Source organism: Rattus norvegicus, chromosome 3, assembly GCF_036323735.1.
Source record: "Rattus norvegicus strain BN/NHsdMcwi chromosome 3, GRCr8, whole genome shotgun sequence".
NCBI classification, from domain to species: domain Eukaryota; kingdom Metazoa; phylum Chordata; class Mammalia; order Rodentia; family Muridae; genus Rattus; species Rattus norvegicus.
The window spans coordinates 292210-316444 of NC_086021.1; positions in this window are offsets into that span (position 1 = coordinate 292210).

A 24235-nucleotide genomic window follows, 5' to 3' on the forward strand; every position below is an offset into this window, starting at 1 on the left:
GAAATATCTCACCATCCATTGTGTCTTGTACTATGCAGTGTTCGTACCTTAGTGCAATGGTGTCCCTTCACTCAGACTGGGTTTTGACGGTCTGTTGAACATGTAAGTCCGGCATGGCAGAAGGATAGCATGGGGGGTGCTCTGATGCAAAGAGGGACATTGCACTAACTGCTCAGTCACTGTCTCTGCTGGCCTGCACTCTGCAGCATGTGCCTCCTGTGAAGACAACAGCTTTCCGTGTTGCCTGAGCTGACAGCCCTTGCAGCCTCCTCTAGGTCCTCCTCTACACATCCCCAGGGGATAATCCTGAGGGATCCCTGAAGGGAAATCCCTGATAAAAATTCTCCAGTGCTTACTAGAACCTCAGGCTAAAGCCTAAACTCCTGGTTGGGAAATAAATCCAGCTCCCAGTCAACCACAACCTGTCATCGGGTCCCATCCAACCTGCCTGCCATTCAGCCCACTAACGCTTCTATTCTGATAGGGTCGATGATCATATTGGATTAGGGGCCCAGCACACTCCAGGGTGGCCTTCATCATAACCACTTACATCTGCAATGACTCTACTTCCAGTGTATATCCAGCCTGAGCAGCCAGGAGTTAGGATGAAAAGAGAGGCTGGTGCATAAGCCAGACACTCACCCTGTCTGGGATACTGACTAACTTTATTTAATGATTTAAAAAATGTATAAAAAATTATAGAAGTTCACACCCGAAGAATGGATTAGCACTTTCATGTCTACAATTCCTTTACCTGCTGTCTATAAGCACCTACTACCTCCAGGGACTCAGATAAGCCAGAATTCATTCCCTGTTTCCGCTCTAGATAAGGCACAGGTAATCTGTCGAAAACTGCTAAGCTGAGACTTTAGGAAACCTGTTTGAGACATCAGTTCAGGAAGCCAGATGCTGCCGCGCCCACCTCGACCGGCAAGGAAGACGCAACACCGTTGGATCCTTCTCAATCAGCCTTTATTGCAGGAACACCTAGTTGATGATACGGGGACCCCGGGGAACAAAGGCACTTGCCTTAAGTACAAAACAGACAGCATGGCTAAGGATTTGTCCTCAGGGGATTGGTGGAGTAAAGACATCTTATTAACATGCTTATCAACTATGACCTAGTAAAGATGTCAGAAGAAAGCTAAAGGTGGTAGTAAATACAAGCGACCACTAGATGTCAGTGCTATAGATAAATGCTCCCAACATCTCCCTCTTTTTTGTTTTATTAAAAGATGAGTCCATTAGGTGGAGGTAGTGGTCTGAGAGAGGTCAGACATGCCTCACAGAGTGCCCAGCTCGGCCATGACGAGCCACTCCTGCAGTTAGGACTGCACCCCAATGGCTAGAGATGACTGAAAATGTACAACACACTGTTCTGGGCTATTGGTGTGCTAATAATAGGGGAGAGACAGAGCAGAGGGGCATGGGACCAGCCCGAATGTACAAACAGGGCAGGGCCACCTCTGTTTATGACTGGTCTAGATCTGGGTGTCACGTCAATACACGTCATTGCTCCTGTCTTAGGTCGTTCCTCTCAAAACTCGGCCTTACCCGTCACTGGAAATTAACCCTATCGCCACCGGGCTCCTGGCTTAGGTTGGTCCGAGCTTGAGGAAAGTTGCCTGTCTCTGGACACAATGACCTCACATGACAGTGACAAAATACGATCTAGGGCGAACTCTCAATCTTTTAGAGAGGCCAGCCACACACTGGGAGAAGCACCACTCTCAATGGCCGCCATAGCCTGGTAAACAATCACTTTGTGTCTAGCATGTTCTCGTTTTAAACGGCAAAAAAGCCATAGGCATACTCCACATCACAAGAGGACAATGGCTCCCCAGGCAAACATGCCAGCCCATTCTTTGAAAAACGAGAAAGCATTGGTGATCCACGAGGTGAAATCCCCAATTGAGATGGGTTCCATTCTGGTGTTGTTAAGGACAGCAATCTGCATCAGCAATTGTCTTGATAATTGTTCCGCTTCCATGGACCAGTTTCCTTTCAAATACTTAGAGATTTCTTTGCTCTGTTGAGAATACTGAGAAAAGTTAGCTTTCAATGGAGTAACACATAAGCCTCTAAAGGAGGAAACGCAGGACAGCTGCGTCATATGATATAATGCCTCAATTTGTTCTTGAAGCAGATCTATTCGTTGGTTAACTAATAGAAAGCCAGATGCCAAGTGGGTATTGAATTCTTCTTGTATCTCCAATGCTACTGTGGTTCTTTCTACAATCTTATTGATAGACTCAGCCGTCTGTATTTGATTAGTCATAGCAATCGCGGCTGTTGTAGCTGCAGCGGCTGATAATACAATGGCTGAAATTATAGCTGCTGTAATACCAAAATCCCTTTTAGTTCTTAATAAATGAAGTATGGGAAAATCATCTGGATTTGCTACTACAGGGATAGGCACAAAGGAGGGAATCTTTACAATCACTGCGGTATCATTGGTGCCATCCAAGCATTCAGCTAAATAACAAACTACGTCAGAGCTATTGCAATTTAAAGCATAATTACTTGCATTAGCACTTATCAGAAAAAAGAAAGGTGGTCTAACACATACTGGAGCGCCAACAGCAGCATCATTAGCTATTAGGCTATTAATCTTAACACCTACTAAACTTGTATTGTTATTGGTTCTAATGGCTGAAATGTTATATAATGTAAATTCTTCACCTAATAATCGAGCAAAAGGAGTTAGAGATGTGTATGCTCCCTGCTCATTAGATAATACCCATTGATACCAGGGCCAAATATTACGTTTGCCAGTCTTATTTCTCTTCCTATCATATTGGGCATTGCTAAGAGGAGGGGAAAATTCAAATCCCGGTAGGAATTGTTTAGGTCTATGGAACGGACTCTGACATGGGGTAAATTTAGGTGGAAAGGCTTTATATGGGGGGCAAGTAGGTAGGACTCTACGACAGGTAGAGTTAACCAGTTTGCGAATGCCTTGCCCCGGGAGTGATGGAAAGCTACCATTATGCATCATAATCAAAGTTGTAATGTACGAATTAGCAGAGTTATCAATTGACGTATCACCATTGCCTGAGGAGGCCCCTTGTGTAATTTTACTCAGAGCAGCCTGGATGGCTCCAGTGCCCATAGCACGGTTGCTCACAGGATCTAACCAGTTTGCCAAAGTGGTCCTTCGCAGCCATATACAAGGCTGGGAGGAATTTCTAAGAGTGAAACATAAAGTATGTAACAGTGAAAGATTAGTGGCAGTATATCGTTGAGGCAATTCTCCACTAGGCACTATACAAGGAACATCACGCAAACAGGATGTGGAGAAAAAGGTTGGCAAAACAGTAGAATTGCTATGAACTGGCATAAGTACTGGCCAGGATCTGGCGATAGCCCACAGCGTGAGTCAATCAACCTGGATCATCATTTCCAGTAGTAGTAGTAGTATTCGTAGTCTCATCTTCACGAATAGCAGGAGGCAGTTTGCGAGTCAAACGTTCAGGCACCCAGATTGGATTGTCTTGATTCTGTGGAAAAACACAAACAGCTCCCCTAGATCTCGAAATTACGGGATCTGGGCCACACCATTCACCAGTTAAGACATCCTTCCACTTTACATCTGCATAAGTCATGGGTTTCGTGGCTGCATGGCGATCTGCAGCAAAGCGGCCATGCGCATCCAAAATTAAAAAATTTAGAGTAAAGAGAGCTAAAGACAACTGTTCTTTTGGTGTCCTGCCATAGGCAATTCCCCCTTTTTGTTTTTGTAAGAGCTCTTTTAAAGTACGATGTGCTCTTTCCACAATTCCTTGACCTTGGGGATTGTATGGCAATCCTGTAGTATGTTTGACCTGCATTGTTTGGCAAAATGTCTGAAAAGACTTTGCGGTGTAGGCAGGTCTGTTGTCTGTCTTGAGGCTGTCAGGCTTTCCCCAGGCTGCCCACACCTCTAAGCAATGACTAATGGCATTACGAGCCTTCTCACCAGTCATTAGAGTGGCATGTAAAATGCCAGAGCAGGTATCAACAGAAACATGTGCATATTTTAAGTTTCCAAACTGAGATATATGTGTAACATCCATCTGCCAGAGCTTTAATGGAATCAGGCCACGAGGGTTAATTCCCACCTGAGGAGGGTGGTGAAATTGAACACAATTCTGGCAACGTAATACTACATCACGAGCTGTAGCTCTAGAGATTTTAAATTTTTGCTGAAGAGTGAAAGCAGGAACATGAAACTTTTGATGAAATTCTCTAGCAAGATCAACTGGAGCTGCATGAAAAATAAATTCTCTGCGAGTACTAGCATCCACCAAAGCGTTATAACTGGCCATGGGACCAGGCAAATTAGTATGAGCTCAAATATGTTGTATGAAAAACTTATTTTTTCTTGGTCCAAATTAATTTTTGTAATTCTAAAATAATTTGACATATAGTACTAGTCAACCTAATTGGCCCTGTAATTTCAAGTGAGCGCACAGCGTTAACTACATAAGCAGAATCAGAAATTAAATTGAAAGAATCATGAAATCTTTTAAAAACTTCCAACACAATTTTACATTCTGTAATTTGGGGGTGCCTGGCTTCTAGGATAAGAGTTCTATAAAAATATTATCTCAATTTATACCTGTTTCTCTAGGTTGGCTCATGTCACATATTGTCTAGAATGACTCTATATAAATTATCAGTTTTATGTCAACTTCTTGTTATAGATGTTATAATTTTTTAACCATATCCAATAACTTAAAGGCCAATAATCTATGACCAAGGCATGTAGAACATATTTATACATTTAAAACCAGTCAGAAACAAAATTGAAGTGGTTAACACATGTCTTTAATATTTAGACCAAGCACCATTTTTGCTTTTCTAGTTGTGATTTTAAAAGAAACACCTTGTCACCTGTTAAGTCTAATAACAACTCAGGGATTTTTCTAAGAGAAACAGCCATCAGCTCCCATACCAAGAAGCTGAGGAGCTGTTGGCGCCTTTAAGATCAGCTCCTGTAGATGTTCTGCCCCCGGGCAGCTTGTCCAGCTGACCTAGGCTCTTTGCTGTAGGTACAGGGCTCCAAAGGCCGATTGAAACTGCTTTTTATTCATTTGTTCTCTTTTCAGAAACGAGTTAAGACCAAATCAAGGTGTGAATGATCGGCAGATAAAGTTTTTACCATTTTTTCTTTTGAACATGAAACATAAAACATTTAAACAATGAGAAACAAAAACCACAGACATAAACTGACAGACATGGACAGCTTGGTGCACCAAGGACAGACAATAGACATAGAGGGAAAAAACTAGATGGTGTCCCACTGAAAGGACTCAGATATCTTATCTATGGAGTTCAGAACCAGAAATAAGCATTTCTCTAATAGGAGCCAGCAGAGAGGCAGGACATCTCCTACCTTTCTTCTGTTCCCAGGAGAGCTCTGAAAGTTTTTCTCTTTCTCCAAAGCATCTGTGGAGAGTCTGAGAGGACTGTTTTTCCCAAACCCATTCTCTCTCATGTCTAGGGTGTAAACTGTCTCTAATCAGGGTCCAAAGACTAAAACATAACTCTAAAAGAATGTATATACAAAAACACTTTACCATTACCTTGTCTCTTTTTTATTACAAGTTTTACTCATGCTAGCCCAAATCATCGAGGCCTTTTCTAGCCCATCCTACCCCAATATGTCCCTGTTTTTATGACTCCAGGAGATAAGGGCCAAAAGGTTTTATGGCCCCTGGTTCTTGGAACAGAGCTACTAAATCAGGAGAAGGATCGGATCTTCAGGTCCTTATTATTTTTATCTCGTCCTGTCGGAGTAAAAGTTGGTCAGAGTTGATGAAGCATCTGCATTTGAAACACAACTGGTTAGGCTTGGGCCTGGAATGTTCTCTGTTTTAACTTTTACCTTTGGCTGTTGGCAGTTTTGTAGTCTGAGGGGCTTCTCTGTCCCCCAACCTGGGGCATTTTGACCACAGGGGCAGGAACTGGCTGCTGTGGGGATAGGATCAAAGGCACGCTCAATGTTAATGATGACTAATGAGAAAAATAACTTAATGCTGGAGACTGACTCCTCTCTTGGAATAAAACCAACAGATAAGGCAGGCTCCCTGAAAGAACTTCTCTTAATGAGCACTCTCTTTCTGTGAGCAAAAGTTGAAGGTCTGGCCACTAAAAGCAGAAATTCTTTTCTTGTTCTTGTTTTCCTTAGAGTCCTCCCCCACCTCACTCTCAGCCTTTTCAGATCATTCCTCTTGTAGCATTTCTAATGTAGCCTGTCCCTTTAAGGTTCCTTGTTCCCAAGCAAAATTTAAATCTTTCCCAGCTTTTCTTAGCTGTCCACCTCGAGATTCCCAGAGAGTGAGCCAAGGTGCAATGGCAATCGCACTCACTAAGAAATCTCTCTATAGTGCTTCTTTTTATCCTAAGCCTTTTTCTTTTAAACAGCTCCTGAAGAGCCAGAAAAATTGCGTGAGACTGAGCAGTCTCCATGTTCGCTGTAGCAGCTCCGCAGCTAGTTTCGCTACCCCCTACTGTGTGGGCTGGGAGCACAAGCACAGATAAAACACTATGCTTCAAAAATTAACGTTGGCTATCAACCAACACACCGCCACTAGAGCGGGGTCCATAAAATTAAGTTTCCTTTCACTACACCTGCTCCATAGCCGGAGAGAGGCAGGCTGTGGTTAAACTCCCCCAGTCTCCAGGGGTGAGACAATATCTGCCAAGAGCCTCAATTTGAGCGATAACAAAAGCTGAGTTGACTCCATAGGTTTTGACTGACTCTGTTAATTGTTTTATTGTCTTAAAGTCAACAGGTTCATGATGTTGCAGCCCGTTTGCATCCAGAAAAACTGGAAAACTCAATCCTAACTCTTTCCATACTTCCGGGCAAAAAGAAGTACTTCCTGCAGGCTTCACCATTGTTTTACCTTGAAAGTTATACGGTGGTGCAGGAGGTGCTGTTGGCATAATTGCCTTCTTATCTAAGTCCTTGGCTTGTTTCTGCACAGCATAAGTGTTTGGCCAGTCAGAATGATAAATCTCTTTCTCATAATGAGCTACCTCCTCCTCAAGGTCAGCTAGGTCACTATCACTGAATTCTGAATCACTAGACATCTCCAAGGTCAATGCCTTTAATGAGGGATAAATTTTCTTTATTCCTTGATCTTGATTACTTTTCCCGCCTTTGTCTGTCCTCTCCTTGATCTTTTCTGTCTTTTCTCTTACCTCTTTTCCTCCTTTTCCTTTCTTTCCCTCCTTCAAAACTCTCTCTCCTTCTGACATACTCTCCTGTTGTTCTGTAAGGATTCTCTGACCTGTCCTAACAGCTTCTTCACATCTTTTATCTTCCAAGCAGGCACGGATTATACGCCAAAGCGGCTTTGTCCCTGGTTTAAGCTTGCCCACTGTAGTCTCCTTATCCAGATCTTTTCCCAGCCTCTCCCATGCTCTCAAAGTAAGCGACCCTGACACTATAAACCACGGGGCACAACGGTTGCACTCATCAATAAAACTCAGCAGAATTTTCTTTTCAATTTTAAGCTTACGCTGACCAAGAAGCTCCTGAAGAGCTGACAGGTGCGGGGTGGAGTGTGAGCTTCCCATGCTTTTATGACCTTATTTACGATCGATTTACGAGCAAGGCGAGCTGGCGAGCTGGCGTGTTTATTTACACACGATCTTGTGGCTCATCAGTGGACTCTTCCCAACAAATGCATTCATGCCCTGGACGGTGGCAATTCAGACAGAAGCAACACCACAACACAAAAAGAGTATAAGGCAAAAGTGCTAGTCCAACCCACAAAGGATCAAATGGAAAAGACAACATTACCGTGCTCCACAAACCCCTTTTTGCCTCTAAACAAAGGCTATCATTGTCTCTGCTTTTCCAGAGAACATTATTGTCCTACCAGGGAAGTTTTACAATCCCTTATCCCGGAGCTTTACAGTCCCAATTCTAGGAACTTTACCGTTCCACTTCTAGGAACTCTATTGTCCCAATTCCGGCAACTAATTGCCCCTACTGGGAACTTACCGGCGCCGACTGTCCTGAGGCTGAAAAAGTTCTGGATCCAGACGAGAAAAGATAATTTTCTCGGGTCCCTGTACGGGCCACCAGTTGCCGCGCCCACCTCGACCGGCAAGGAAGACGCAACACCGTTGGATCCTTCTCAATCAGCCTTTATTGCAGGAACACCTAGTTGATGATACGGGGACCCCGGGGAACAAAGGCACTTGCCTTAAGTACAAAACAGACAGCATGGCTAAGGACTTGTCCTCGGGGGATTGGTGGAGTAAAGACATCTTATTAACATGCTTATCAACTATGACCTAGTAAAGATGTCAGAAGAAAGCTAAAGGTGGTAGTAAATACAAGCGACCACTAGATGTCAGTGCTATAGATAAATGCTCCCAACAAGATGCCATGGCCAAGACCTTCGAGATGGGTCGTCACAGAGATGGCAGATTTGGAAAGACGACAAGGTTGAAGACATGATGCCTTTCTTGCTAAGGAATTGGAGACCTTCCCTTCAGAGAAGATGGCTTCAAAGAATGAAGTCTGCTAGCACCTCTCCTTGGAACAAGTGCTTGTTCCTATGGGGGTTGTGGGGGGGGGGGGGACGGCTGCATTTCAACCTCAGGAACTGGAGAGCGACGGGTCCAGAACTTCACGAGTCGGCTCAGTGTGCGATGACTTAGGTGGAGAACCACTACATTCCTCACTTCAACTAGCCCAAGGAAGGATGCTCTGCTCTGTCTCGCTGCCTTGGAAAGACACCTTCATCCCTGTTGCTCATGCCCAAGGCTTCCTATGGTCCTCACCTGTTTGCTTCTGAGTCAGCTGAGGTGTGTTGACATACCTCACTTTGTGCGAGCTTTCCTTAAGAGCTCTAACCACCCAACCCGTCCTGTACACTCCATCTCTATTGTTCTATTTAGCTTGTTTTTTTTTCTTCAACAAAACATGAGCAGGAAGTGGGTTTCTCAAGTGGCTAATGCTTGCAGTCTTCTAAAGTTGAGGCCCAGGTTAACGAAATGAATTGTTGGCAGTACCTCACACAGACAGATCTTTATGCCTATTTTCTTGGCTTTCGATGATGTTTAAAATGTGGTGTTTGGGGGAAGGAAATTACAACATGGTAGCAACAACGATCCATCGTGGTCTCTGTTAAGGTTTGTTTTATTCAAAGTGATAAACTCTCCTCCCATGACTCCATATTGAAGGAGGTGAAGAGGTGAGCTTGGTCCATAAAACGATGGCCTTAGGACCCAGGGCTGGTGGTTGTCTTCCCCAGGTTGTCCTTCAAATATATCTTGCCACCAACCGGGTATAGCTGTGGTTCACAACCTGTGTGTGGTTCATGATTCCTTTGACAAACTTCAGTCTCCAAAATGATTACCTGCTACGATTCATAACAGTAGCGAAATTACAACTATGAAGTAGCAACAAGAATAATTGTATCATCAAGGGCCGTAACAACATAGGAACTGTCTTAAAGGGGGCAGCATTAGGAAGGTAGATAACTTAATTATAGTCCAAGAAAGAGCATCTAGCTATGGGCCAAATAAACAAAATACAGGATCTCCAGCATGCCAGAAACATGGGATAAAATGCAAGCTGGGGAGATAGTTTTGTGGGAAGAAGTGCCTGCTGTGATATTACCAGCACGTGCATGACAGTCCATAACCCATGATTGGAGGGATAAAGACAGGACACATGGAGGGTCCCACAGCTGCAGCCACATATATAGCAGAGGATGGCATTGTCTGCATCAATAGGAGAAGAAGCCCTTGGTCCTGTGAAAGGTCAGTTCCCCAGTGTAGGGAATGCCAGGGTGTTCAGGTGGGAGTGGGTGGGAGGAAGAGCATCCTCATAGAAGCAGGGGGAGAGGGAAATGGGAACGGGGAGAACCAGGAAAGTGGATAACATGTGTGGGATGCCTATGGTAGCCAGGGACAGTGAGTTTTGAGTTCAGTAAGAGATTTTGTCTCAATACCTAAAGAAGAGGAAGATGAATGAAGAGATGTGCAGGGTCTCCCTCTGTTCTGCTCATGCACATACACAGAAATATGTGTGAACACACACACACACACACACACACACACACACACAGCTGCATTAGGACAAACACTCAAAGAATTTGAATTTAGGATTTAGGTTGTCTTTTGGGTGTCTGATCACACCTTTCCTTCCATAAATTTCACTTGGATAACTATATCGAAGGCATGCATGTCAGATACATTTCCCATTAACATGAGGCCATTTTCTCCCAAACCTAAAGGTTTTGATTCGTGTTAGAAGTCATAGACCCAAGACACAGCTACACCTGGACAGAATAGCTAGATATTTGAGCTAAGAATTTGCATTCCAGGGCCAAGGTCTATGATGTCACGGAATGCAGAAGGTGGTCCATAGAACTGATATGTTCTCGCTGCCTCGCAGTGTCCCTGACTCCCAACGAGGGCTGCTGAGAATAAGTTTGCAAAAATAGACTCTAGGATAGCTACATGTGACACTCTCCTTGATTGCATTCATCAATGACATGAAGTTTTGTTTCTCACAAAGAGAATAGATCACCAAGCGTCTATGCTGACCATGGCCACACCAGGTCCGTGTGAGGGTCCACGCCCTCTCCAGGCCCTGTGGATGGAGCCAAGAGAACCCTACAGGGCTCAGTGATGCACTGACTCTAATGCACATGGCCCTGACATGAAGAGGGCGCATATTGATTCTTCTTGTTGTTGCTATGACAAAATACAAAGCAAAAACTTAACGAAGACAGGAGTGCTTGTTGATAGGAATCTGAAATGGATGTCTCCTGAGAGGCTCCGCCAGAGCCTGACTGGTACACATGAAGCTGCTTACAGCTAATCATTCCACTGAGCAACTGGATCCCAATGGAGGAGGAGTTAAAGAATGGACTGGAGGAGCTGAAGGGGGTTGCAACCCTATAGGAAGAGCAACAATATCAACCAACCAGACCCCCCCGAGCTCCCAGAGACTAACCCACCAATCAAAGAGTATACATGGAGGGTCCCACGGCTCCAGCCACATGTATAGCAGAGGATGGCATTGTCTGTCATCAATAGGAGGAGAAGCCCTTGGTCCTGTGCAGGCTCATTTCCCCAAAGTGGGGGAATGCCAGGGTGTTGAGATGGGAGTGGGTGGGAAGAAAAGCATCCTCACTGAAGCAGGGGGAGAGGATGGGAGAGAGGGGATCCAGGAAAGGGGATAACATTTGAAATTTAAATACATAAAATTCCAATAAAAAAAGAGACAGGAAGTGTTTATTTTGACCCATTGTTTGAGCTGGTACCATCCGTCATGATGGGGAAACCATAGCAACTCGAGTGTGATGGTCACATTGCAGACCTGGAGGGTGTTCAGCTTCCTTTCTTTCTTTCTTTCTTTCTTTCTTTCTTTCTTTCTTTCCTTGTTTCTTTATTTCTTTCTTTGTTTCTTTGTTTTCTTGTTTGTTTCTTTGTTTCTTTCTTTCTTTCTTTGTTTCCTTGTTTTAAATTCCATATATAGGTGTTTCCCTTGCTTTTATGTATCTGTATAAAAGATACATATACAGAAGCCACAAGAAACTTAGGGAAGAAAAGCAGGTATAGCTGTCAATAAGACATGGGAGGAAACAGGGCTCAAGTCACTTTCCCTCACGACCACATGTGTATTCATCAAGACAGGAGACAGGAGCGGGGCACAGAACTGAACAAGAGTGATCAATGCTTGTGAGCCACCATGTTGGTGCCAGGGTCTGAACTCAGGTCCTCTGCAAGAGCAGTAACGGTTCTCAACTACCAAGACACCTCTCCAGTCACACACAATCATTGTTTATACAGCCCCCCAAACACAGCACCACTTGATGTGTGTAAACACGCATACTAGACGTGCGGTGTGATTTATTTGTATGAATGTTCAGTCAGTGTGATACAAACGCTCTTGTATTCATAAATTTTGGCATCGCCGTTTTCACTTGGAGGTTCTCTTCATTCTCAGGTTTGGTGTTTACATACATCATCAAGAGAGGAACCGCCCTGTCAGCCTCCCCCCGCCTCCCCCCCCATTTGCAGCTATGCCTGCCTTTCTTCACTAAGATAAACACCACCTCAGACTCTACTCTTTCATTTTGTTCAGTGTAGTAGACTCTCCAAAACCATAAAATGTAATCCCAGATGCAGATGGAAGAAGTTTTGCTGTTTGTTACTTTGTTTACTTTTAGTTGCTTTTCCCACTTCCACTGGTTTGAACTTGTGTCCCATTCAGTGGCAGGCACTTAATTCAGCCAGCATTTTGAGAAGGGCTGTGGGTGGAGTGTGATAAAAGGAAAATAACTGGAAAGAACTCAGTGGGATTTCGACGATAAATACAAAGTGTTTACTGACTTGATTTTTCACTCACACAAAACCCTGGACGGCACTGACTCTAAATAAAACTTCACATCTGACTATTTGCTCCAAGGAACTAAAAAACCTTAATGACAAATTTGATCCAACAAAATAAGCCCTAAGTTGTAATGATTGACCCACTATAAAGAGAAACATTAAACTTTTTTTTTTAAAAATGATGTTTTGATGTTCTTGTTTAATAATTTCATATACTTATATAATGAGTTTTAGACCTTTCCTTTATGTATTTCCCTTCCAAATTCCCCTCCCTCATCCCCCTCCCTCATTCTCCCATCCCCTCCTTCAGATCCCCCTTGCTTCCTCCCTCATCCTCCTCCGTCATCCCTTCGGTCATCCCCTTCTCTCACGCCATTCCCTCTCCAATTGGCACCGATATTCTGAATAAGTCCCCCCTCCTATTTCATGTCTCCTTTCTGCGTGTAATCCCTAAGTTTAATTAATTACATGAGTACAGAGGAATTCAACACAACAACTTATCTATCGGTACAGGAATGAAGAAGGCAGTGAAGCAGAAATTTCTGGTTTCGTTGGAGACTCAACTGTGTCATGGATGTTGTTCTGGAAAATGTCTTAGGGGAGGATGGTTTGCTGAGAACAAACACATGGTGTTTCTGGTAGCTGCCTGAGAAAAGGGCGTATGATGTTTAGAAAGGGTATGAGTATAACCCTGGACAACAGTGGGCAACCCCACGGCATTGGCTTGCCTTGACACTCTTCGCTGATGCTCAATGGACTTTGATGACTCTGGTCTTCATGGACCATGCTGTGGCATTGGTTCACCTTTCCTTCCTCACTGACCATTGTCTGTCATGACTTTGTAGAGAGAAAAGCACGAGAGAACTTCTTGTGGTGACATTGCGGTGGCTTCTTGCTGCCTCCTCGAACCCAGGCCAATTGGAAGAGCTCAGCAATTTCTTCTGGGTTGAACTGTCCTTGGTGATTCATGAATGGTGTTTTCAAGTAGATCGACATACCTCTGCTGATTCATGTCAACTGAACTGATATCCTGATGATGAAGGTTTAAATCGCCCCAGAGAACTATTTCTAAGCAGGTCCACATCGTCCTTTGTTTGCCCTAATATCCTTTCCTTTCTACTACCTCTCGTGGGTGGTGGGCTAGAGGAAGGTTAAAGGGTTTAAAACTCTTACTAAATTAGGTCTTGAAAAATCTAAGCCTGCAGGATAGAACCCCTCCTCCAGTAAATGTTGATTGCCAAGGGAGGGGAGGGTCTTCATGACCTCTCCCATTTGTAATGAAGTGTTGAGGGGCCCAGTCTTGTGCCCATGAACATAGCCGCCATCAGTTTAAGAGTTCAATGACTAGGACCAATCTAAAATATTTCCTTTTGCTGTCCACTTCCCCATCTTCTGATTCTTATATTCCTTCCACCCACTCTTTCATGATGTTCTCTGAGCTGTGGAGGAGAAGACGTAGCTGTCCTATTTCCACCTGAACAGTCCAACACCACTGATTCCCAGCATTTTGTCCAGCTGTACGTCTCTGCTCATGGTAGTCAGAGGCTTTTCTCTGATGAGAGCTGAGTGCAACCCTGATCTATTGATACAAATGTGGATGTTTGGAAGGAAGTTTGACAATGTATTTAGCATTAGGTTCTTTCATAGGGGCTATATCACCCTATCCATAGGTTCTTGACCAGTTTACAGAACCTGGTGTGTATTCTCTCGTGTGGAATATGCCTTGTATCCGATTCGAAAGCCACTGGCTACTCTCATGACTGCGATGCCACTAACACATTAGGGGCACATCTTGCCTGACATTTTAGCTTGAATGGTTCACCCCCGAGTAAGGTTGTAGATGATTTTCTCCCCTGGAAGCCAATATAACAGTTTCTTGAACCATGAAGGCTATTCATTATAGAGGATGCTTCCACCTCAACTTCAGATTGACACTTCTGTGACCTGTGACCAAAAGAATTCAGTGTCCTCAGCAATAGGGTCTTACCATAAAGTTCTGGAGGACTACGAAGAACAATGTCAACTCTGTGTAAAGTTGTGAGGGCTTTTGGGATCTCGCTGGTCAGCAACTTTCAGGAAGACATCCCACATCTGGCACTGTGATTTTTGCTTAATTTTGGGTTTCTGTTGCTCTGATAAATACACTCACCAACGCCAGCTTGGGAAGGGAAATCTTTATTTCATCTTATCTGTTTCAGCCCATCATCAAGGAAAACCAAGACAGGATTGTGAAACAGGAACTACAGAGAGTGCTCACTGGCTTGCGTCTAAGCTCACATTCAACACTCTTTACAGAGTCCAGACCCACCCGCATAGGGCGGTGCTGCCCACAGTAGACCAGGCTCTCGAACATCAGTGAACAGTCAAGGAAATGCCACCTGGACATAGTTAAGGCCAATCTGATGGAGGAAGCTTCTCGAGGGAGGTTCTTTCCTCCAAGACTAGCCATCACAAGAAATCAATGAAAATAAAAAAAGAAAAGAAATCAATATCTTCAGGGTGAGCATGGCTTATCCATGAAGGGTGCCTCCATGTGAACTCAACAATTGATCTTGTAGATATATTCTGTAACATGTTTTATAACCCCTCTCACCAAACCCCGTTCTAACCTAATCACCTAAGGGGAGATGGAGTGGAAAGTAAGTTTTAAAAAAATAATTGGAGCAGAAGGAAATGCTTCTTGGAAATAAAGCAAAAAAGGAAGCATTTCTGCATCCTACATGCTTTCCTAGCATCATCTGTGCAAAGATAATGAAAACCGTTACATTCCAGGTACCATAATTTCCAATGTTACAAATCATATAAATAATACTGCTTATCATTCATAAAACACTTTGGCACTAATCGTTTTGATGTGCTTTTCTAACTCACTCCTAGTGTAGATCTGATGAACTGGAATTGTTCGCCTGCTCATTTATACATGAGGGACGTGAGGTTTAAACGTCGAGCCAATTTCCCAATACTCTAAGCTAATAAATGGCAGAGTAAGACAGCCGCACTTTCTGTGGCTTCATGCCGTGGCCTCATGAGAAATGCAAGTCAGGGTACCTTGGCAGGGAATTCCAAGGATCCGTACATGGCAGCTGAAAGTTGTCTTGGATGCAAGACTGGGAGTGAGGTTCAAGTCAGCCGAGCCCCAGGTCAGGATTCCTGAAACAGAACACCAGAATATATTACAGAGCAAGGAGACTAAACTAAACATCTGGGAGTCCTCAGCAGATTGTACAGATCCAGGGCTGAGGGTCCATAAGTATGTTGGTCTTTGTGGGGGTGGAAAGGAACACTTGTTTAGATCCCCACCTCCAACTATGTGCTACTACACTGGAGGCAATGCCTTAAGTCCAAGGTTTTTGTTTTGTTTCTGTGTGTGTGTGTGTGGGGGGGGTACTTATGTGCACGTGCAGCGTATAATGTAGGGACTAATCCATTTTCTCTTCTACCTTATTCATTGAAGCAGCATTTCTCAGTCAAACACAGGGTTCACCAATATGACTAGTCTTGACAGCTATCTTGCTCTGGGGATCTGCCCTATCTCTACCTCCCTGGACTGGGATTCTGTGTGGGCCACAAAGCCTACCCATCATTTACCTGAGACGTGTGAGCCATCTCCTCAACTGCTAAGGTTCAAGTCCCGGTGTTGGACCCATCTCCTTTACTTTTGTTTTTTTATACTTTATTTTTTTTAATCTTGGTCATAATATCAGAACCAGGTTAAGGTATGACAGGCTCACTCAAACAATCACTCAAATCCCTCCATACAAAAGTGTTCTAATAAGGAGGAGGACCCTGCTGAGTCTCTGTTCTGTAAAGTTTTGTTTAACTGATGACTTAAAGGATGGGGTTACCCTCCTGGTGATTGTGGAAGCTGTTGTTGATGTTGAGGGAGGCTGGCAAATGAGGGGCCACAGCTGAGTCAATTATAATAACAGATACAAAGCTGAGTGTGGTAGTGCATACCTATATTCTCAATATTCACAAAAATCTCAAGTTCAAATCCAGCCTGGGCTACATAGTAAGTCCAAATACAGCCTGGGCTACATAGTAAGTCCAAAGAGAGCCTGGGCTACATCGTAAATCAAGGGCAGCCTGGGCTACAGAGTAAGTCCATGGCCAGCCTGGGCTACAGAGTAAGTCCAAGGCCAACCTGGGCTACATAGAAAGTCCAAGGTCAGCTTGGCGTACTTACATGACTCTTCTCCAAACAACAACAGTTTTTTTTTTCTTTTTGGTTTCTGTCTCTCCTATTTCCTCTACACTGATACCAGTGCTGTAGTTTGGGGGTGTGGGCGACTACTTTCGTCATGTCTGAGGGTCCAGGATCTCCAAGCAGCACGGCAAACCAAACAGTGCAGCAAACAAGTCTGTTTCAAAAATTGCAAAAAAATATGACACAGCTGAAGTGCTGTCTGTAGAAATGGCTCTGAGATTGGACAACGCCTCGGGAGACTGTGCTTGGATCTTGTGCTAGTTTCCTCGTGATAAAAACAATGATGTTCTCAACCAGAGTCTGTGTTGGGAATACAATACTGTGCTTCCATTTCAACACTGCATAATCTCCATATGGTAACCTTGGAAATCTTGTCTGATATTAAACAGATTATAGGAGAGACAAGTTGAATATAAACACTGTCATTAAAAAGGGTTTAAAGGATGAATGATTTTTTTTTTAAATTTTTGTCTGTGGTACCAGGTTCAGTGTTCTGCATAAATTCTAAAACACGGCAATTTCTTTCTTTTTTTTTTAATCGCCATACAGAATGGACCTTATATTTTGCTATTGAGGTCTATCAAAACGCCAAAATACCATTCTTTGCTTTAAAAAAGAAAACTAATTGTGTTTCATTGGCTTTTTTTTTCTTAATTTCTTATTTTTAGTGTTTTGGGGTTCATTTTAACAATTATTTTTTCATTGACTAATTATTTTCTTATTTTCTAGTGTAGATCTTTGTTTCTAATCTAAGAAGAAGTGTTGTAAATAAAGTTTCCTCTTAGCACTGTCATAGTTCTGTCTCACACATTTTGATAGTATGTTTCCTATCTTCTTCTTTTTTTTCTTACTGTTACATATTTTCATTATTTCTTGACATATGTATTACTTGTGAATGTCTAATTTAATATTTCTGGACTGGGAGACTCCTGTTGTCTCTCATTGAAGATGTCTATTTTAGTTTTGTTGTATTAGCAGAACACATCCAGAGAGGCTGGGGATGCAGCTCAGTGGACAGAGTGCTCACTTGGCTCTCACACAGCTCTGTGCTCCACCTACAGTACCTCATCCGCCTGGTGTGGTGGTCCATACCCATAGTCCCATTACCAGGAGGAGAACCTGGAGTTCAAAATCATCCTCGGGTGCATAGTGTGTTTGAGGCCAGCCTGGGCTACATGAAACCTGTATAAACAATATGTACCACAAGACAACTTTTCTTAGGCATTTGCCACACTTTGTTCTGTGGTTTCTGAGTGTCTGAAAATCCAGGTTACTTGAAGGTAAAGAACATCGTGGTGCTACTAGGGACTGTCAGTCAGAGACATTGGCTGGTGAAGCCATCTCATCCCAGCTGGTTTTCGCCTGCTTCTGTTGCTGATGGGCTGATGCATGTCCACAGCTTTACTCATGATTGCCCTGCTTCCTTTTAGCTGTACCCATTCTTGCTTCCTGCTGAGGCTGTGATGGAGTTAGTGACACAGAGAATTGGGGTCTCCTTCCAGCCCACTGATTCTCTCAACATTAAGTTCTTTTCTGTAGAAATAGTTTCTCTGTTGCCTGCATTATCAGAAATAAATATAACACTCCCTTCTGTTTTATTTTGACATGGGGTTTCATTATGTAGGTAGGGCTGGCCTAAAACTCACTGTATAAACCAGGTCGGCATTGAACTCACAGAGATCAGCTTGCTTCTGAGTGCTGGGATTAAAGGGGCATACCTGGCTCCTTCTTTTTTTTTTAATTTTTTTTTAAAAATTTATCTCTATGGTGTGTGTGTGTGTGTGTTTGTGTGTGTTTGTATGTGTGTATGTGTGTGTGTGTTTATGTGAGTGTGTGTGTTTGTGTTTGTGTGTGTGTATGTGTATGTGTGTGTGTATGTGTGTGTGTGTTTAGGTGAGTGTGTGTGTTTGTGTGTGTTTTTTTGTGTGTGTATGTGTGTGTGTATGTGAGTGTGTGTGTGTTTGTGTGTGTTTGTGTGTGTATGTGTGTGTATGTGAGTGGGTGTGTGTGTTTGTGTTTGTGTGTGTGTATGTGTGTGTGTATGTGTGTGTGTGTTTGTGTGTGTTTGTGTTTGTGTATGTGTGTGTGTGTATGTGAGTGGGTGTGGGTGTGTGTGTTTGTGTTTGTGTATGTGTATGTGTGTGTGTATTTGAGTGTGTGTGTGTGTATGTGTGTGTGTGTGTGTGTTTTGACCATTGAGTCCATCAGATCCTCTGAACCCTGATCCTCTGCAAGAGCATCCAGTGTTCCTAAGCAGTGAGCCGTCTCCCCAGGCCCTTCTGCCTGCTCTAAACTCCACTTCATTGTTCATCTTGCCCAGATATGCCTTTAATTCCTACTTAGTGTTTGTTTTAATTCAGTGAGTTCCTATTCGATTTTCTCTTGTTTCTTCTACTACCTCACCAAGATGATGTGTAACCTTTTCTTTTGGAAGTTTCTCATTGACGACGCTTGAATCCTGGCTTTAAAATCCTTGCTGACAATTCTGACAAGGGTTTTATCTTGGTGCCACCACCAGGGAACTGGTTTTTCCCCTCTGCTTTTCATTTAGGGGGATGGTCATGGTGTGATGTGATTTCATTTTGACATCATTTGTCTAAGATGTCAGCAGTCCTGACACTGTGGGTACAGTGGCTGTTTATCCTTCATAACCTTTTGGTGGTGATTTGGTTTTTCTGGATTTGCATGATTGAATTAAAGGGATTATACCTCCAGTCCACACCGACAGGCATATCTTAGAGGGGTCAGGAAGAGTGGTACTCAACCTTCCAAATGTAACCTTTTAATACAGCTCCACCAACTGTAAAATTATTTCATTGCTACTTCATAACTATAATTTTGCTATATTTATGAATTGTAATGTAAATGTCTGGAATACAGGATATATGATATGTGACTCCTGTGCAAGGGCCATTTGATCTCCCAAAGGTGTCTCAATCCAAGGGTTAAGGACCACTGATCTGGACTTAGTGGGAGGCCCTTACCGACATAGATGGGTTCCCCAGTAATGCAGAGGAGGAGTCTCCATCTCTGGAAGGCAAAGGATCTTCCAAGATCAGGCTTTTTCCTGGGTCCCTCTGTAATAGTGGACACACTCTTGATGGTTACTGATGGTTCTTTACATCCTCGAAGATGAGGATTCTAAACAGAGTTCTGCTAGACAAAAGCAGTGGTGAAGGTATCCCTGGCGATCTTCCCCTTCCCTAATGGCTCCTTGTCCCCACAAGGCCAAGAGTAGATGTCTGAGTGCCTCACAAGCTGCACCTTTCCAACCTACACTCTTCCTCTGTGCTGTTTCTTTCAAGAAGAGCACATATGCTAACCCTGAATACATCTTGCCTACAGTCAGCACTAACAACCTATTACTCTCTTCCAGCTTCGTTTTCCCATATGACCCGGTTGCTCACAATTCTGAGGCATGTTCACGCTTGTATGGACAAACAGAATGGCACCAATTGGCTAGTCTATAATGACGCAGATTCTGTATGATTCTGATTCAGAAGCCTGTAAATCCAAGATGAAGAGACCATCTGCAGAGGAAGGAGTTCTTGTGGGATGTAATCACCACAGAAGGGATCTAATGGGCTAGGAAGACAAGAGAGGGAGCCAAACTCCCTTTCATAATTTAACATTTTCCACAAAAGCATCATTAATGGATCTTTATTTGTAGGTTGCATCCCTCTTGACCTAATCAATTCTTCACAACTACATTCCCACTGGGGATTAATCTTCAGAAAATTACTTTTGGGCGAACAAATTCAAACCAGAGATGAGGGTGAATATTTGGATATATATAGTGGGGGTGGGCATTATTCTTCCCACGTCGTGTACCCGTAAGATCTCTAACTACCTCCTTCCCCACGGTAGACTCACTGAATGACGTGAATTCCAGGTGATTGATGAGGTACAGACACCAAAGCTCATTGCCATATCCTGTCACCAGTATCAAGGTCGAAACAGCAAGAGCCACCTTGGGAAGGAAAATATGAATAAACTTTACGGTATCTCTTAATTATAAACCCCCAATTTAATCAAAACATTGTTTTAGACTCAGTTCTCTTATATCGATGTGCTTTAAAAGTACAAGTCAGTGGGCTTTCAGTGACTCCTTGTACAGGTTTATACTGTACATTAGCCATCTTCATCCTCACAACTCACCTCCATTTCCACCTGCACACACACACACACACACACACACACACACACACACACAAACACACACACACACCCTGCTGCTCCCTGTCCTCTTCCTAAATGCCCACTTTTACTTAATATCCCTTATTAAAATCTAAATTTCACAATCGTCTGTTTGAGTCTGGCTTGTTTCACTTAACATATTGTATTTTACACTCCCATCCGTTTTTCTGAGAACAAAATCCTTTCCTCTTACACACAGATGAAAATCACATCAATGTATATAACATTTTTAAGCCATTCATCCAGTGATCAACAGCTAAGGGTATTCCAATGGCTTGTCGATTGCACACAGTGTGGCAAACAGAATGGATGTGCAGGGTCCTGGTTAGTTTTTATTATCAGTTTGACTCAACCTGGGAAGAAAGAGCTTCAGCTGAGGAATTGCCTCCATCAGATTGTCCTATGGCCAAATCTGTAAGGAATTTTTTTTTTTGATGGTTGATGTGGAAGGGTGTAGCCCACTATGGGGAGTGTCATCCCCTATGAAGGTGGCCCTGGGTTGTATGAGAAGGAGAGAAATCTGAGTAGGTCATGGACAGCAATCCAGTACCCAGCATTTCTAAGTTGTCTCTTCTTCCTTTCCTGCCTCTAGAGTCCTGCCTGATTTCCTGCCCCAACGTCGCTCAGTAACAGACAGGAACCTAGAAGATAGAGTGAGACAAACTCTTTCCTCCTCAAGTTGACGGCTATGATGAGATTGTTCTTCTTGTTGCCTACTTTTTCTTCCCTTTTTTGAAAGTTGTCTCTGTTGATTGTTCTTAGAAAGATGATATTACATATTTTCTCATGGGCTCTCTGTCTCTCACCATGTCTCTCTCTGTCTCTGTCTCTGTCTCTGTCTCTCTCTGTATTTGTGTGTTTGAGTGTGTATATGTGTATGTTTGTGTGTGTGTTTGGGTGTGCATGTGTGTGTGTTTGTGTTTGTATGTATGTGTGTGTTTGTGTGTTTGGGTATGTATGAGTGTTTCTGTGTTTGTGTGTGTGTATACGTGTGAGTGTGCGTGTGTGTGTGTGTGTGTGTGTGTGTGTGTGTGTGCTTTCCAGGCTTGAAAAAAATCCCCAAGGCTGTAAATCTCAGCAGGTGCCTAGAGAAGGAAGATGAAGGGGAGAAAAGGGGGAAAAATCATGTCATTTGAGTTAACCACACATTGAGGTCAACCACATAGTGGACAACAGTCACATAATGGCAGAGGAGTCATAAGAGCAGAGAGAGAGGAAAACTCAAAGTGTGAAGGAAAATATGCTTAAAACTACGATAGAAGGGAGACAAAGAAGACGGTGCACTTAGAAAAGTGGACAGATTTTAAAAAGCTTGCATAAGTTGTTAAGCTCTAAGTACATTTAAAAAATTACAATGTTAAAGTGGAAGGGAATTACTGGGAAGAGGGAAGGGAGGGTCAGAGTCTGGTGGGGACAGGGGAGGGTTCTGAAAGGAATCCTTTTGAAGATCTGAAGAACTATGTGACACAAACAATTAAAGTGCCCTGTAATTTACAGGTAAATTCCACACTTACCTGCATCCAGTATTCTGTCTACCCATATTTCAAAAACAAAATTACGTCATCTATTTCATCCTGTTTTGCTGCATTTGATTTAATGAATTGCGTGTATCCAGAAGTGCTGGTAAATTTTAAAGACATTTAATATATGACTGGTCGATATCGGGTTTGTCGTCAGTTTATCCCGACTTTGGAAGCAGGTCCAGGAGCGAATTTTTCCTCCCTCTTTGCAAAGAATCCATAATTCATGATTGCCATTGACTTCAATACAAGGTATTTAATCCTGTCAAATTCCAGCTTTGTTTGAATAAAAATGGCCCTCCTCTAATTGTGGGTATTGATAAAGCTAATTTTGGTGTGCTATCCAGTGGGCTGCCTCAGAGAGAGAGGATACCAACATTTCTGATACGGAGAATGGCTTAAAGATAACCAAAGGAAAGATCGGAGCTGGGAAAATAACCATCAAGGATGTTGGTGACTCAGAAACCAAAGACTTTTTCAGAAAAAAAAATGCATGAAAAGAGCTACTTGGGCAGAGTGTGACTCGAGTCATCAGAATATTTGGGTGGGGACTTTATTTTGGGTCTCCATGAGGCTACATGAGAAGCTAAAACCTAGATGCTGGACGTTTCTAAGCGTTACTAGGGAAGGAACTGGCCTGAGAGGGCTTCTATGACGTAAGCAGAGACTGGATGATGTCACAGAGAGAAGGGCGGAGGTTGCGCTTCTCTTCCACTTGCCGGCGCTTGATTCCTTGAAGGGGGGTTCATTATCTTCCCAGAGGTGTGTGAAAGCCAGTTCAGGTCCTGAACCGCACAATTGTTCAACAGGCTTTTGGTGCCTGACCGGTTTCCGAAGACAGAATCTGGACAACTAGGACATATCCTTTCGGTAAATACGTTTATGAAGATAACGGGGACCCTTGTAGCCCAGAAAGCTAAAATTTTTCCCTCGTACAGCGAGTAACCGTCTGTTCTGATGTCTTCCACGTTTGAGAGCTCGGCGGATGGTCTAGGCTAGTCAGTCTAAGAGTTTATTATCCTTTGTTAACAATATCTAATTCATAATTCCACTAAAATGCCAAAGCTCCTTTCTGTGCCTGTGCATTTTAGGAGATAATATTTCTTTTTTGTTGTTGCTTTTTTTTTTTCAGAGCTGAGGTCCGAACCCAGTGACTTGTGCTTGCTAGGCAAGTGCTCCACCACTGATCTAAATCCCAACCCCAGGAGATATTATTACTAAATGGCTGTTGTTGCCTACAAAATAGTCCCCTGATGCTGTAGAAGATGCAACAGCGTCGTGGAATAAACCTGGGGCTGGGGCTGGATGCACAATACAGAAAGCCAGTGGACTGGTGTGCTGTTTCTCTGGGCAGATACTTGTGGATGTTGCCACATAGTTCATAGTTAGAGGGTAGAAGAGGGGTGTGGTCACCCTTCTGGCTCCTTTGTTATCCTTTTTCTTTTCTGCTTGCTTAAAGTGGGGTCAGGGATACTTAATCCCACACTGACCAAGCCATTCAAGGAGAGGTTCCTCAGCAGAGGCAAAGTGCCTCAGGCTGAAGAAATGTGTCTGAATATGTTATTCTGAGTTGTAGAGAACCATTTGTTCACTTCCCTTTGAACTTTAGATTTTGATTTTTGAGAGAGGGTTTACTGTGTGTAGCTTTGGCTACCCTGGAACTAACTCTGTAGACCTGGCTGGCCTTGATCTCACAGAGGTCTGCCTCCCTCTGCCTCTTGAGTGCTAGAATTAAAGGTGTGCTCCACCATTGCCCAGCCCTCCTACGAACTTCTGATTATGACAGAATTAGATTCAGATGCTCAAACCTGTTTACCATTGCCTTCCTCCCCTGCTCCAAAGTTCTCTTAGACAAGAGCCTTGGTCCAGCGCCCTCCCCCCCACCCCCATTGTTCTTGCAGGGACTCGTATGACAGAGGGAACAGCATTGTGTCTGGTTTAAGCAGGCGAGCTCTTC